At 37.4% G+C, this 16,693-nt stretch overlaps 1 protein-coding gene across 6 annotated transcripts in view; it reads right to left on the bottom strand.

The window, feature by feature from the left end:
- LIN52 (lin-52 DREAM MuvB core complex component) overlaps positions 1-16,693 on the bottom strand; it is a 111,385-nt gene that overhangs the window by 53,866 nt on the left and 40,826 nt on the right. For 2 of the 6 annotated variants that reach the window (XR_005363525.1, XR_005363526.1), the window contains exon 6: positions 15,618-15,725. The exons of the other annotated variants lie outside the window; for them this stretch is intronic. The gene's annotated coding sequence lies outside the window, so the exon portion shown is untranslated. The remainder of the gene's footprint in view (positions 1-15,617; positions 15,726-16,693) is intronic. 6 annotated transcript variants of the gene reach the window in all.

Here is a 16,693-nt window from a genome sequence, read left to right as displayed (position 1 = left end):
TGGCTTAGAAGGTTAAGCATCTGCCTTAGGCTCAGGTCATGATCCCTGGGTCCTGGGATCGAGCCCCACGTTGGGCTCTTGGTTCAGTTGGGAGCCTGCTTCTCCCTCTGCCTCTTTCTCTCCCCTTGCTTGTGCTCTCTGTTTCTCAAATGAATAAATTAAAAAAATATTAAAAAAAAAAGAAAATCAGACTGCAGCACTATATACACTACTGAATAGTTCTGTTACATAAGAACTGAATTTTACTACACTTTCTACTTAAGGAGGAAAACAAGTTATTCTAAACACTCATAACTGTTACCAGTATATAAATCCAAGTTTTTAATATCTGTGGGATTTCAATTATAAAAGCACGAAAGTCAATATAACAGAAGAGTTAACTTGCAATTTTGCTGAGGAACAACACAACACAAACAACACAAACTAAGAACCAGTCATTCTGCTAGTTAGTGAGCCTAGCAGTCCACTCACCACCACCATCCCACTATGGCTGTGATGTTCCCAGGTGGTACTCTTAGAAACAGTAAAGATAACACTATGGAAACTGGAGAGTAGACATTTCTACAAAGTTGGAATAAAATATGGATACATTTCTTGAGGCTGGCTCAGATCCATGACACAAATAGTTCCATCACATATTCAGCAGTGTATGAGAATGCTTTAACAAGTGCACCAGCTTTACCAAAAGCATCCATCAGAAAAGAAAAATGAAAGCTGAGAAAGCAGTAAGGATGGTACAGGTAACACAGGACTCATGATGACCACAATGTGATTTGGGAGAAAATGTGAAGTTAAAGGGTTCATAAAAACTAAGAGTTATCAGTCATAACAAGAAATTGTTTGGGGCACCTGGGTAGCTCAGTCAGTTAAGCATCCCACTCTTGATTTTGGCTCAGGTTATGATCTCAGGGTCATGAGATCGAGCTCTACATCAGACTCCATGCTCAGCAGGGAGTCTGCTTGAGATTCTCTCTTCCTCTTCCTTTCCCTCTATCTCTCTCTCATTTGTGCTCTTTCTCTTTCTCTAAAATAAATAAATACAATCTTTAAAAAAAAATCAGGCTGTTTAACATGGATATGAAAAGAAAATGCTTTTGTAAACATAAATTGAGAATATTTATTAGAAAATAGGTATTTATCATGTACCAATTTTAAGAAGTGTTGGGAATATTCAATGACTAAAACCCCAAATGCCTAGATATCCTTTTGGGTTTCTGGAGTTTAAGGTCAGACTACCTTAACCACTTTGTTGTAATATGCAGACTTTATGCAAAAATTAAGTTTGCCCTACTAATCTGAGAATCTCAGGACATAAAAAGAATTTTTTTTCAAACATGGATAGGTCAATAAAAAAGCAACTTTTTTTGGACAGGTCTTATAAATACTGTATGCCAGAAATGGAGAAATATCTAATTTCTCAGAAGCTTGATTTCAGGTTCTCCTCATCATGGTCCATCCTAAATGGCTATGGTTTGCAACTTTATATTTTGCAACATCAAGTTGATGTTTTTTCTCCTCTTAATGTTTCTGACTTTTCTTTCAACTGGGGTATAAAATATGAGCCCAAGGTATATATGACTTAACCATACTTTGGCATCATAAAATGCCACGGACAAAGATCTCAAACTTGATTATAGCCAGCTTTAGTAGAGGTACATCCTTGATTACATAAGAAATATTACGGAATCTTAGTGGAGGCTGGGCGATCTTTGGATGCTTACTGGCATACCTTATAGAAGAGGGCAGTGTACGACTTCAAGATTATTTTCACAGGCAATGAAAAGGAGTATATCATTAATACCGGTGAGACAAGAGGGTGGCAAAGGTGTGGTGGGCACACATAGAAGTGACACGGAAGAACTGAAAAAGCATGAAGACTTAGAAACAATTTGGAAAAGAATGGCAAAGAGGGGGCACCTGGCTGGCTCAGTCAGAAGAGTATGGACTCTTGATCTTGGAGTCATGAATTCAATCCCCACATTATTAATAAATAAGCTTAAAAAAAAGGATGGCATTGAAAGATTAGAACAATTTGGGGGGTTTTCATAAATTTAGTCAAAGTTCTACCATGGAAAATTGCTATTTGAAATCATAACCAGTTATGATTGATGAATAAAACTTTGAGCAATAAAATTTTCACTGATTTTGTACCAGGGAGTAAAAGCAAAACACAGCTACCATTCTTACTGTTCTTTAGAAAGAAGCTATCAGGGGCATCTGGGTGGCTCAGTTGGTTAAACGTCTGCCTTCAGTTCAGGTCATGATTCCTAGGTCCTGGGATCAAGTCTTACACTGGGCTCCCTGCTTCTCCCCTTCCCTCTGCCTGCTGCTCCTCCTGCTTGTTCTATCTCTCTGTCAAATAAATAAATAAAATCTTAAAAAAAAAAAAAAAAAAAGAAAGAAGGTATCACTTCATGAACGTTTCCTCTCAAAATACTGTCTCACAATTCTCTCCCTTATCTCCTCTACCACTTGCCTCTTTCTTTCTCTGAGGCTAATGTAGAAATGTGACTTTTTCTTGAATTCAGTGCGTTTCGTGATCCCACCACATAGTCCATAATAATGTGACATCACTATCTTTAATCTGAAGATTCAGGCAAGTTCAAATCAATGCTTCTACTAATAATCCAATGTATTATAGTATAACATTTATTTTAGTGGGGGAATTACTTTAGTTACTTCTAATTATGAAATAATTTACATAAAAAATCCAAAGGGATAACTTGGTTTTCTTCAAATGTACCTTACTGCATTTTAGAGGAAAAATAATATGCTATGGGTTAGCATAAACTTGGGAAATCACAAAGTTCCCTCATGAATATCAAGGTCCTATCTTGATGGCAACAAGTTGACTCTAATTTACCACAGAAGTGCCAGATGCTCACTTTATAGGCAAATTTCATAAGCTTTACATTTAATGAGAAATTGTTAGATACATTTGGCAAGGGAAGATTATCTCTCAGATGTTGAGAATATCAGCAGAAGAATCTTTTTGCTTCATTCTTCCTAGGAGAGATTGGCTGAAATGATTTGACAGTTAAAAATAATTTGAACAGTTAAAAATCCTGATGGTAAATTCTTTGTTGAAAGGTCAAGTACATCTCCTGAAATGTACTCATTCTATTTCTTTCAGAGTAAGATGGGAAGATAGAATACAAAATAATATATAAAATCAGAAAGATGTTCTGTTATACTGTAGGTATTATTCACAAAGTTGTTACAACTTGATCATTTATAATACAAAGAATTTTAATTCCATGGTCTATCTATAGTAAAAACAAAACAAAATAAAACAAACAACTTGTTCCTAAATTTGCCTGATTTGCTTAACAGATTACAATCTTCTGATGGCTTAGGGAAACCCCTAATCTTAACTTGATCAGAAAGCTGAAATGTTATTAAGACAAGTAGGGCCACAATCAGTCTGTCTCATATTTTTCTATTTTTTAATTTTATTTTTATGACCCTTTAAAAACATAAAAAACTATTTTTAGTTCACAGGGAATACAAAAACAGGTGGTGGGCCAGGTTTGCCAACCTTTAGAATAGTGCTATCTAGTGGAAATTTTCTCAGTCAGGGCTGTCCAATATGGTAGCCACTAGCTACACATGGCTACTAAGCATTTACAAGTGTGACTGGGGAATTCAATTCATTTGTTTTATTTTAATTAATTTAACTTTAAATACTATATGCAGCTAGCATTTACAATTTTGAATAGCTTAGGTCTAGAGAATCCCCAATAGCCCACAAGAGCCCCTGAAATCTCTGATACACCCATGTGTTCCAAGAATCTACTGAATGCTTGGACAAGAGGTAAATCAGGCATAAACAGTAATTTTTACTAATAACATCCTTCAATTATTAAGTTAAGCATTGCACATCAATTCGAATGCATCAAGGTGAGGAAAACACCATAGAAGAAACTGGAAACAAAACTAGTTGGTATCTCAGAACTTACTAGTATGACATCTCTTCAATAAAGATGGGCAAATCAGAACTCTGAAGTGTTGAGAGAATGAGTCTATAGGGCTTTGAGTTAAAAACATATAATGTTCATATTTTTGATAGAAGTAACATTTTTATCACTCAATCTGCATAGATCCTATTCAAGACAGATGCAACTAAAATTAGGTTTTTGTTTGCCTGAGAAGACAAGTGATTTCTCTCATCACTGACCTGAAATGCTCCTAGAAAATTGCTTTGCTTCATTCAGCACACTGCCACTCCCAGCAAGGCCCCTCAAGTTCACAAGGTACAAACTTGCTTTGTTAACCAAGCTGTTAACATAAGAAACCTAAGTACTCATTTTCATGTGCTGACAAATCATTTCCCAAGTCCATTAATGCATTCAAACTTGATACTTGGAACTTCTGAAGTAGAAAATTAGGGGAAAGAACATTCATTCAACTTGAGAAGAAGCCTTTAGTAAATGCCTTAGACAACATCCATTAAGCATTATTTGTTTTCCTCACCTATCTGGACCAAGCAAAGAATTGAAAATATGCAGTAGGGCACATATCAATACATATATGTCCAGGTGGTGGTCCATGACAACACTCACACCATACCTCCCCAAAAGTTTTACTTCCACTATTTCCTATTTTAAAAGTCTTGGAACATTCCTGAAGAAAGGGAAAATCACTGATGTAAAAGGGTGAATCACAGAATACAAATCAGTGAGTGCAACCAGTTGGTACAATTAAGTATTCACTCACAGGTCCAGGCCAAGCTATCTAGTAAGAGTCTAGAATTGGTACATCAATACAATAAAATTCTATGCAGCAATTGGGAGACAATGAGATAGGTCTACTTATATCACTGTGGAAAGATATCCAAGATATACTGTGGGATAAAAAAACAAGTCACAAAACAGTACATATATCATGATCTCATCTGTAGGTGGTAATACATAAACCTGATTATGCACAGAAAATGGTGGTTACCTCCAGTAAGTTCAGCAAGCAAGGTTTTTACTTTTCGTTTTATATCCTACTGTGCTATTAAAAACAATTTAAATTTAGAGTGTTAATTACTTGTATAAGTTTTAAAAATTTCTTTAGGGGCGCTAGGGTGGATTACTCAGTAAGGTGTCCAACTCTTGGTTTTAGCTCAGGTTATAATCTCAAGGTCATGAGATTGAGCCATGCACGCTCAGTGGGGAGTCTGCTTAAGATTCTCTCTCTCCCTCTCCCTCCATCCCCTTGTACTCTCTCTAAAATAATACATAAATCTTTAAAGAAATAATAATAATAATAAAACACATTCCTTTAAAGCCTAGACAGACCTCTGCAGTGGTTCTCAAGAGACTAAGAATATGTGGTAGCCCTTCTTTACTATTGCAGTGTTGATAATTTAAGTGAAAAAGTCAAAACTGTGTATGAAAATCTTTTTGGAACTTCCCTTTATCCTCCAACCCCAAAGTATATAATCAAGGTGCTCCTCACAATCCCTGGGCAGCAGCTCTTCCTGTCCACGGGTTTTGTCCCCATGCTTTAATAAAACCACCATTTTGCACCAAAAATGAAAAAAAGTCAAAGCTGGGTTTTTTTTTGTACTTAAAATCACTATAATGTTCCTAAGACTGCTTCTGTCAATGCACTTCTATAGTGGGGAAGAGAGAAAAAAAAATCACAATTATGTAACTGGAAAAAAAAAAAAAAAGCATACTTCAAATAGGGCCTTGGTAGGACGAGACAATCCACAAGTGCCAACCAGCTTCAGGGCTGTGAAGATCCCAGGAGAGCCATCACATTTCAATTACCATCACTAACATTACTTATTATTTGGCCCGCTCCAGTCTCTAAGGAAGGCAGCTTGTGATGACAATACCCAGCCTCTTCTTGTAAAACAATTCATTAGGCAAAGCAGAACAGCTGGGGCAGCCACGTGCTAGTTCTTAAAGCACCACCCCACTGGGACCTCTGGCCCAGATTTCTCTTTTGGTAAGGGACAGCCACCACCCCTGTGACAGCTGTAGAGTCCTCCAGGGACACTTCAGGTTTAATCAGTACTTCCTGCACTGGAGAGAGCCATTTGATTTCTAACATAAACTAATGGCTCCTGCTTTCAGCAGGTTACACCAGACATCAGATAAGAGGCTTTAGGGCATTTTTATCTTGTTCTAATGCTCCTGAGTTAATGAGGCAGCAAAAGATATTGTCATAGAGCCCCGGTGTAGCTATATTATCCAATAAACGGACTCTTTCCAAGACAGGTTTAATATGGATCGAAGAGGTAAAGAAGGCTGGCTTAATATTGATCCTATTGAAAGGATGAGAATCCAGTCACCAGAAGTAGGGCAAAATCATACATTCTGCAATAGACAAAGCACTATAAGTAAGAAGTCATATTTAAATATTAAGTAAAATGCTGGTTTTGGCTTTTTTTTTTTTTTTAACATTTTAAGCAGCATAAACCTAAAAGATTTGTCATTTTGGGTTGTTTTCAAAAAATGCTTCTAAATGAATCTATCTATTTTCATGTATTTTGCTGAAAAGTATTCTCAGGGACTAGTTTTTGTTAGCAATAAGGCGGGCAGCCCAGGTGACTCAGCAGTTTAGCGCCGCCCTCAGCCCAGGGTGTGATCCTGGAGACCTGGAATCGAGTCCCATGTCAGGCTCCCTGCATGGAGCCTGCTTCTCCCTCTGCTTGTCTCTCCCTCTCTCTTTCTGTGTCTCTCATGAATAAAAAAAAAAAAAAAAAAAAAAAAACTACCAATAAGGCCATTGTAAAAATAGCTTATTATATTAATATATTATATTATATTAATTAATTATATTAATTATATTAATATATTAATAATACATAATTAATACATGTTATATAATAAAAGACATTACAGTTTTTTACTGGCTATAAAACAAATTTGATTCTGCTAAACATAAAGACTGCCTTTAACTTTTAAATATGACCAGAGCCTACATCATATTGGAAATATTCAGAAATAATTCAATCATTGACTCAATAATACTGATACCTTATTATAATGAAGGCTATGTGAGATACAGTGAAAATAAAAATCAGCCCTTGGAGTCACTGTCATTAGTCCAGGCTTACTGCATAAAAGAAAATGTTACTAAAACATTTTTTTTAATCTCTTTGAATCTGCTTTGATAAATATAAAGAAATCAGAGAATCAAGTGTTTTACTTCATAACTAGAAATACCTACTCAGAGCCTGCTGAATAGATATACATATTAACAAACTGACCATAAAATAAGGTTCAATATTAAAAGCCGACCATTTCTTGAGTGACTTATCTTCCGAAGATTGATTGATTGATTGATGATAGTCACACAGAGAGAGAGAGAGAGAGAGAGAGAGAGAGGCAGAGACACAGGCAGAGGGAGAAGCAGGCTCCATGCACCGGGAGCCCGACGTGGGATTCGATCCTGGGTCTCCAGGATCGCGCCCTGGGCCAAAGGCAGGCACCAAACCACTGCGCCACCCAGGGATCCCTCTTCCGAAAATTTTTTAAGAAGCTGGCATGTTCCTGTTTAATTTCCTTGGAAAAATAGCTCCCCACCCTAAATGTCTGCAAGACAAGAACTCTTAAAAGGACTCAACTGGGTATCCATTTACTGACTTTTGGAATACCAAACATACCATATGGTAAAGAAAATCAACATAATAAAGTATAAGAATGAAGTCTAATTCACAGATCTAACAACCATTCATGCACCTCTAAAATCACTAATTCTGAGCTTTCTCAACATAACTATCACCTCACATTCTTCTACTGACCAATCATTGCTCTTACACAGATCTCGTTACTTGAGGCAGAAGATATTGATTGCTCATCCTAATATTATTATCCTTTTCCTTGTTAACAAAACTCCTAATTTTTATCTATCTTATCTATCTATTTATCTATCTATCTATCTATCTATCTTTTAAACCCCTAATTTTTAGCCAGCAAAATTGCCACCTAGAATAAAAGATGACATTCTTTTGCAGCTAGGTTGGTCCAGATGATGAAGTTCTATGGCACTTCTAGGAAGCTGCTTAAAGGAAAGTAAGTCAGCTGTGTGGGAACCTCCAACCTCCTTTGCCCCTCTTTTCCTTCCCACTTTCTCCTGACCTATACCTCAGGCCTGACAACTAGAGCTCTAGTAGTCATCTTGTAATACGGGGTATCCTTTATGGATGGAAGCCACTAAGCAAGTGGAGTAGAAAGAGAGAAGCCTTAGTCCTTAATGACACTGTGATGTGCACTACCAGCCTGGGCCTGTCTATCTCCACCCTTCCTTTTTGTGGAAAAAAAGGAGTTCTACTCTATGTAAGCCACAATTATTTTGGATTTCTTGTTACATGTAGTTGAATCTTACCCTAACAGATTTGATATCCACAATCTTTTAGCCTATGATACTGATAGATGTTTAAGTAATCCATTTCAATGGTGCTGTAACACTTTGTACCCCATTTCCACCCTAAATTGTATTCTTCTGGTCACAGGGGCTTAAAATCTTAAAATCATTTTGATTCTTGTATCCTTCTGTTACAATTTCGTATCTATTCCCCCCCCCCCCCCCCCAAATATCTGTCAACTGTCCTCTCCTTTGCATTCATACTGTCCTATCCAGTATAAGCAGCATTGCATTTGTAGACTGCAACAGCTTCCCGGCTAGTCTCTCGGACCCATCATCACAACCTTCAATTTTCCCGGGAGGTAGCCATCAGACTTCTGAAAATGATGGGTCAGCCTGGTCCTTCAGGTCTTCCATAATTAGGTCCTCCTCACTTCTAAAACCATATGTTATGTTCTAGTACTCTAACCAATCCATACTCAAAAACTGCTTCCAGTCTGAAGTCTTCTTTCTGCCCAGATGCAAATACTAGCCGTCAATTCCTACCTTAAGTTTCATTTCTTCCAAAAGGTGTTCCCCAGATTCTTTACCTCCTTTTTTCCTCTTGAGGAATTTGTAATATCCATGGTCAGAGAAGGAAGCATGGTGTGAGACAGGCCAGATCACACGAGAATAATTTTACTTTTTACTTTTTTTTTCCCAAGAGCAATGAGAAGCCATTGATGGGTTTTAAGAAGGGAATGAAGTCACATGTCAAATATGTTTCAGAAATATTACTCTGATTGCAGAGTGGAGTAATTATTGGAGAGAGATCAATTCTACAGCTAATTTGGTTAGGAGAAGGAAAAAATACCAGAAACATATTAAAGAAGCTTGATAAAGCAGGCTTGTTGTAGAGGGAGAACTTGAAACTCAATATTCTAAATGGAAAATGATAGTCATTTCAGTAAATATATGTTTCCCACAGGAAAAAACTGATAATATTTAGCAAAAGAGCTAATGTACAGAATTTAGTACTAAATGTTCTATCAAGAAAAAATAAAAAAATAAAAAAATAAAAAAAATAAATGTTCTATCAAGAATGTACTGACACAGTTAAGTGTCTGCCTTCAGCTCAGGTCATGATCCTGGGGTCTTGGGGTCAAGACCCCCATCAGGCCCCCTGCTCAGCTAGGAGTCTGCTTCTCTCTTCCTCTGACCCCCCACTCCCCTGCTCATGCTGTCGCTCTCCCTCTCTCTCCTTCTCAAATAAATAAATAATCTTAAAAAAAAAAAAAAAGAATGTACTGACATTTGCGATGCTTGAATCTCAACTGGATCTTGGTTTAAAAGGGGTGTGTGTGTGGGGACTTGCTTCAGTCAGTTAAATGATCAACTTGATTTCAGCTCAGGTCATGATCTCAGGGTCGTGGGATCAAGCCCCACATCAGGCTCCACACTGAACATGGAGTTTGCTTGTCCCTCTTCCTTTGCTCCTCCTCTGCTCACTCATTCTCTCCCTTAAATAAACAAAATCTTAAAAAAAAAAAAAAAAAGCTACACAAGATTATAGGGACAACTGAGGAATTTTGAATGTGAAAGGATATTAGATATTTTACAATTATTGTAAATGTTTCTTGGACATAACAGTTACAGTATTATTGGGGCACCTGGCTTGCTCAGTTGGTTAAGCGTCTGCCTTCAGCTCAGGTCATGATTTCAGGGTCCTGGGATCGAGCCCCAGGTCAGGCTCCCTGGTTAGCAGGGAGTCTGTTTCTCTCTCTTCCTTTTGCTTCTCCCCCGTCTATCCCTAGCTCCTCCTTTCTCACCCTCTCAAATAAATAATCTTTTTTTTAAGTTATTATGCAGGAAACTGTCCTTATTATTATTATTTTTAAAGATTTTTTATTTATTCATGAGAGACAGAGACATAGACAGAGGGAGAAGCAGACTCCATGCAGGGAGCCTGATGTGGGGTTCAATCCCGGGACCCCAGGATCATGCCCTCAGCTGGAAGGCAGATGCTTAACTGCTGAGCCACCCAGGTGTTCCATCTGTCCTTATTTTTAGATGTGTTCTGAAGTATTTAGGGATAAAGTGTCTGATGCATGCAACTTACTTCCAAAGAGTCCAAGGAGAAATAAATAAATAAATAAATAAAAATTTAAAAAACACACACAGGTATTTGTAGGTGTATGTATGTACATGTATACACATCAGTGGTGGTTGGAGACCCACTGGGTATTTAAAACGTGTTTTCATAAAAAGAGCTGTAGGAGGAAAAACGGATTTAATTGCATTATCTTCTTGAGTTAGTGAAGAGAAACTTCTTTCTTGACCGATTTGTGGCATTAATATTCTTTTATGTGAAAATGTGAAATAAACGATTTTTAATCTTTACCAAGCCAAGGAAGTCTGGGATCTTAAAAAGTAAAACAGCATTTGAGGATTTTCACCCAAGAATTATCCCTTCTACAAGCAGTTAACAGATCAATACTCTAGCCCACCCTTTAGTTTTCAAGCCTGGCTACTCTTGGATTCCATTCTCAGCCTGATTGAGTAGAGTAGGGAAGAACTGCCTGTCATTTTTCAATCTGGAGACATGTTCTGGAATCATTCTCCAGTGCCTATGTTTATTAACCCTTTAATATATGTGCTGCTGAAGCAAGCACTGTTTATTAACCCTTTAATACAAAGCTATCAATTCCTGCTGTGGAGCCATTTCAGCGAATAGCAGGTACACAAATTCATATTCAAATAATGTTTTATTGTGTTGCTCTTTTCTTTTCTTTTCTTTTTTTTTATTTATGATAGTCACACAGAGAGAGAGAGGCAGAGACATAGGCAGAGGGAGAAGCAGGCTCCATGCACCAGGAGCCTGACGTGGGATTTGATCCCAGGTCTCCAGGATCGCGCCCTGGGCCAAAGGCAGGTGCTAAATCGCTGTGCCACCCAGGGATCCCTGTGTTGCTCTTTTCTTTATTAATGCTATTATCCTCCAACACTAAGACTGTTGGCTAATTAGACCCTTGTTTTTACTGATTTGACAGCTGATGGCAGCAGAAACAGAAGCAGACAACCATAAACTATTTCCCCTCCAACCAGAAGAAAAGTGCTTCCCTTGCAAAGCTAGAATATTATACTCTCCCCACTTACATAACTATTTTCTAGGAGGGGATAGTCTTAGTAATAACAAGCCTTTCAACCTGAGCAATCAGAAAGCTTATTTCTACTGTCAGACCAAGACATCTCATTCTTTGGACTCAGCAGGCACATAGGTGAAACTCCTTAACCTAGTCCAAACTTGTGCTAACAACCAGATTGTATAAAATGGATAAAAGACAAAAGAAAAAATGAAGGTCGACATCAAAATGGATCCTGAGCACTTCCAAAATGGCATTCATTAAAGAAACTTAGCTAAGTTCATAGAACAAAACCAGAAGTTACAGCACCAAGGTAAGAGGACAACTTGCAGTTTTGTTTGGCTGGTCATTTTTAGGTTATCGTGTATGTTTGTTACATCAGACCTAGAAGGCATATACTAGAAGTTTCCCAAACTAAAGTTAGGTTAACAATGTCACTTACTCCATTAGGAACACTGCTTGGTGTATGGGAAATGAGAGCAGGCTCCTATTTAAAAGGCAAAGACTGACAAATAAAGGGCCTGAGCAGCTTATTCTCATCCAAAAAAAAAGTAGTTTATCCCTTGTTGAATAAGAAAAAAATATTATGGCAGCAGGAGAGAGTTAAAACCACAGATAATTTCACATTTCATTTTAGCTACTATTTTCTCTAGCTATACTTTTCACCAAAGCTTCTGGAAAGAAGCCAACCAATTTCATATCATATCATCTCCTTTAATCTTCCCTCTCCTATCTACTGGTAGAAAGATGGCAAAAAGAATGCAAGCAGAAGAAGGAAGAGAAGTTAAAGGTACGGAAAAATCAACTAGATAACTCTCCATATTACTCAGATGTGTGGGCTGACTGAGGGTTGAGATTTATCCTGCATCTTATCCTCTCTTTGTTAAACTGTACTGCCACCTACTACTCTTAAGCTGCCCCGCAGAAGATTCAGAGTATACAAGGACAGTTCTGATTCTTGAGGGATGTCTCCAATACCAAATGTACTAGAAGAAAAGTATGTTGCTTCTCCATCTATTTTTAAAGGATTTCTCTTTGGTTTCTTTCAAACTGCTCTAAGAAAATGCTAGAAAAATCCTGAAGGGTCTTTAAACGCAGAATATTAAGAATTTCTCTATGACTTAAGACTTCCTTTCTCATGGCAAATGGTTGAAGGCACCCCACTTCAAGCAATTAGCATTAATAGCTCAGAATTAAGATATGGGAGATGGAATCATTATAAAACTCTAGCTGGCCCCACTTGAGGAATGAATGTTCTGAAAGAGAAATCCTGTATTTTAATTCTAAGGAAAGAAAAATGGAAAGATGAAAGCTGAATTATCAACAGTGACAGAAAATGGGAAGTCATCTTAAAGGCAATATATAACATGAAGTTAGAAGAGATTTTTTTTTCACATCTACCATATCAATAAAGTTTGCATTTCACTTAGGAAGCAAACGTTGTCCATGTTCTGTTTTCAGTACACAGTTATCCAACACAATGTCCCCTGACTTTAAACAAATAAATGAACAAGAAAGGCCAAGGTCCAGTATCAATTCCTATCCCACCATCCCTACCTAATCTCCCAGCAAGTTAATGCAAATCAAAGCAAGCACTTCAAGTGCTGCTGGTAGTGAAGCCTGTTCCTTTCCCAAGAGAGGCCTGTAAAACAGGACAGTCACTGACAGCAGTACAATTACTGACACAGATACAGACTTTATGGACATGTTTATCTCCGCTGTAAATCCATACTCTCTCTCCACTCCGATTCACGAGTCATAAAGAAATTGCAGATAATGAAAAAGTTGGGGAAATTTACAGCATGTCGGAAACCTCAGACAGCCAGAAGAAATTAAAGAGCTGACTAGGGATAAATCACACAGGTACAATTAAAACTTCCCGCATACCTCCTTCATTTCCAAACTGAGGCACAATCCAATGGAGCTGATGAAAAGTTGAGGTCACGACTCCTCAAGCTGTAATCATTTCTTAACTAACTGCATGTTAAAAATTAGCCAATTCATAGGTCATGTATAAATGCTGATTTCTTGCTGCTACCTTGATTTTCTTCACTCTCTACTAGAAGAACTCAGAGCAGTTCTGTCTGTAAACAGGCCAAACTGCAACAAGCCATAAATGGAAAGGTGATGTCCCTTCTCCACTGCCATCTCTGTAGCTGCAAGACATCTTTTACCATTGCCACTGTGGATTGAGCATTAAAATGAGAAAGTGGAGCTACAATGAGTGAATGAAATTGGAGGTTTCTTCTTCCCCAATAAATAACCATTCTGAAGGTTTCATTTGATCTCTTTTCAACATTCCAAAGGAGATTTTAAAGGACTGTTATGTCTGATACTAGAATAAGAATTACTTCTGGTGATACTTGTTTTTCAGGAGTGGACTGAGCTAATAGCCTCTACTCTTAGGTAACTGTCTCAGCCTGAGCTGAAATGTGGTATGGCCCTAAACCATTCAACTTTTATTTTTTACATTGTTCCAGTTGCAAAGGCTACAGGAGGGGAGGAAAAAAACATAAAGGAAAAAAAAAGGCAAAATGAAACTAAAACCTTTGATTTTACCAGAATCTATGTGCTAATTAATGTGTAATTCTTATTCCAATAAAATCAGAACATACCAAAGAAATTATGTCTATTTCTTAAATAATGACACTTAACAGAGCCCCATGATTAAAGACTAGAATCATGTAAGTTAATTATTGGCCCCTCTGTTCTATAAAATCCTCTGTAAAGGGGAAAAAAAAGGAAGATTCTATCACATGCCACACTCTATCATTTTCCCCAACTTAGTTAGATGAAACTAGCAGGTTTAAAAAAACCATCAACCCAAACATTTACAAGATCTCTTTGGAAAGCAGAAACGCATAACACATTATTTTTACCAACTAACTTCTATGTAACTGAGGCAAACCAACAGTGCCAGCAAAATTGTACATCTCTGTAGGATGAGGCTTCAAATTAGCTCTAATATGATTCTGAAAATCTGAGACCTGTCAAGAAATGAAAGTTAACGGGCACTTTTTTTTTTTTTTTTGATATCTAGAGGATGTAATTGACATGGTTTCGATTTTGTTCCTATTGACCCCTTGATGATTTCAGGTCCATTTTACACTTCAGAGAATCCAAATGTCATTTTCATTTTATATGTTAAGATTTTACTCTCTATGGAATAAAAATGGTTCTAAGGAAATACTGAGAGTTTCAACCTAGACATCTGTACCACAAAAACTTAAGTTATATCTAGCTCATGGATCTCAAATCTATTCACCCATAAGCCAAAGACATGGTCTTTGATCTGTTTTTACTTATTTTTCTTAAAGATTCATTTATTTGAAAGAGAAAGCGAGTGTAGGGAGGAGCACAGGGTGAGAGAGAGAGAAACTTTAGCTGATTCCTTGCTGAGCTCAAAGCCAAGGCGGAGCTTGATCTCAAGACTGAGATCATGACCTGAGCCAAAACCAAGAGTCCGATGCTTAATGGACTGTACCACCCAGGGGCCTCTGACCTGGTTTTGCTTAAAATGAAAGTTCCTTATGCTCCTAAATGTTTGGTTGGTGTCCAGTATCAAACAAGAACTGTCAAGCAGGGGCAGAATTTTATTTACAAGTTTTCAAGAGGCAAATCATATGTTATCAAATGAACATTTAAGTGAAGTCAAGAAAAACATCTACTGTTACTACTCTAAGAGGCAATGATACTTCTGGATCAAGCATCACAAGACTTGAATTCTAGCCCAGATTTACAAATAACTAGGTGTGTGACTGAGCAAATCACTGAAGCTCTCTGAACAACAGATGAACCTCTTTCACATCATCTGTTCAAATGGGAGTACAGCTGACCCTTTGAACTGCATGGGACCACTTACCTGTGGATATTTTTTGACAAATACAGTATTAAAAACATTTTCCTTTCTCTGCTTAATTTATTGCAAGACTACAGTATTTAATACATGCAACATACAAAATATGTGCTAATCAAATGTTTATATTATTGGTAAGGTTTCAGGTCAAAAATTGGCTATTAGTAATTAAGTTTTGGGGAAGTCAAAAGTTCTTTGAGGATTTTTGCCTGCTCAGTGGGTCAGGGCCGCAATGTCTGCATTATTCAAGGATCAACAATAGTAAAACAATAGTGAGAATTAAATGAGAAAACACATATAAGAAACACAGCAGGCTCAAAAATGTTACTTGCCTTTCCCACTTCATGAGACACGATTCAGATTCCTGGTTCTGTCATTAATGAGCTGTGTAGCTGTCCTTAGTCAAGTCACCTAATATCTTTAGGCCTCTGTTTCTGCATCTGTAACATTAGAGGATTGGGACTCGATGATGTCTAAGATCCCCCTCCAGCTCCAGCATGCTATGATTACCAATTCTGTCCCTAAATTACTGGCTGACCATGGGAAAGTCACTTCATTTCTTTAGACCTCAATTTCCTCACCTTTAAATATGGGAAGCTGAACCAACAGAAAAGGAGACAAGAATGATAATAGGAAATTCATAAAAGGAGGAAAACATGTGGCCAATAAACAACTTCATTAGCAATCAAAGAAATGCATGTAAAAAGTACTGAAACATAGTGTTTCTATAAAATAGGCCAAGGATTGGGGGCACCTGGGCAGCTCAGTGGGTTAAGACTTCAGCTCAGGTCATGATCCTAGGGTCCTGGGATCAAGCCCTGCATTGGGCTCCCTGCCAAGCAGGGAGTCTGCTTCTCCCTCTTCCTCTGTGTGCTCTCTCTCTCAAATAAATAAATATTTTTTAAAAAATGGGCAAGTATTAAAAGTTTAACAATATCCAGGGTTGGCTAAGTTGGAGGAATACAGTGCTTTTATTTACCAATCTCAGAAATATAATTTGGACAAGTGTGGAGGTCACTTTGACAAGATGTATAAAAACATTAAATGTGCCATTCACTTTGATCTCGCAAAGGATTCTCATTGCAGCATGAATTAGTTTAGTGAAATACTGGAAACAACCTGAATGTCCACTAAGAGAGAATTAAAAAAATACATGACAAATAACCATATAATGGTATTCTGCACAATCATAAAACTAGTGATTTTACTATGTTTTTACAGACACTGAAAGATGTCCATGATGAACTAAGTTGAAAAAGCAGATTGTAGAACAAGAATAGCATGATGCCATGCACGTAAAATTTATATTTATATGCATACGTGTGTGTGTACATGCACGTGTGTATAATATTGATTAGAGATGTCTGGATGACTTGGAAGAATGGTCACTTAAAATGTTAAAAGTGAC

Source organism: Canis lupus, chromosome 8 (genome assembly GCF_011100685.1).
Source record: "Canis lupus familiaris isolate Mischka breed German Shepherd chromosome 8, alternate assembly UU_Cfam_GSD_1.0, whole genome shotgun sequence".
NCBI lineage: Eukaryota > Metazoa > Chordata > Mammalia > Carnivora > Canidae > Canis > Canis lupus.
This window is presented reverse-complemented; position numbering and strand designations above follow the sequence as displayed.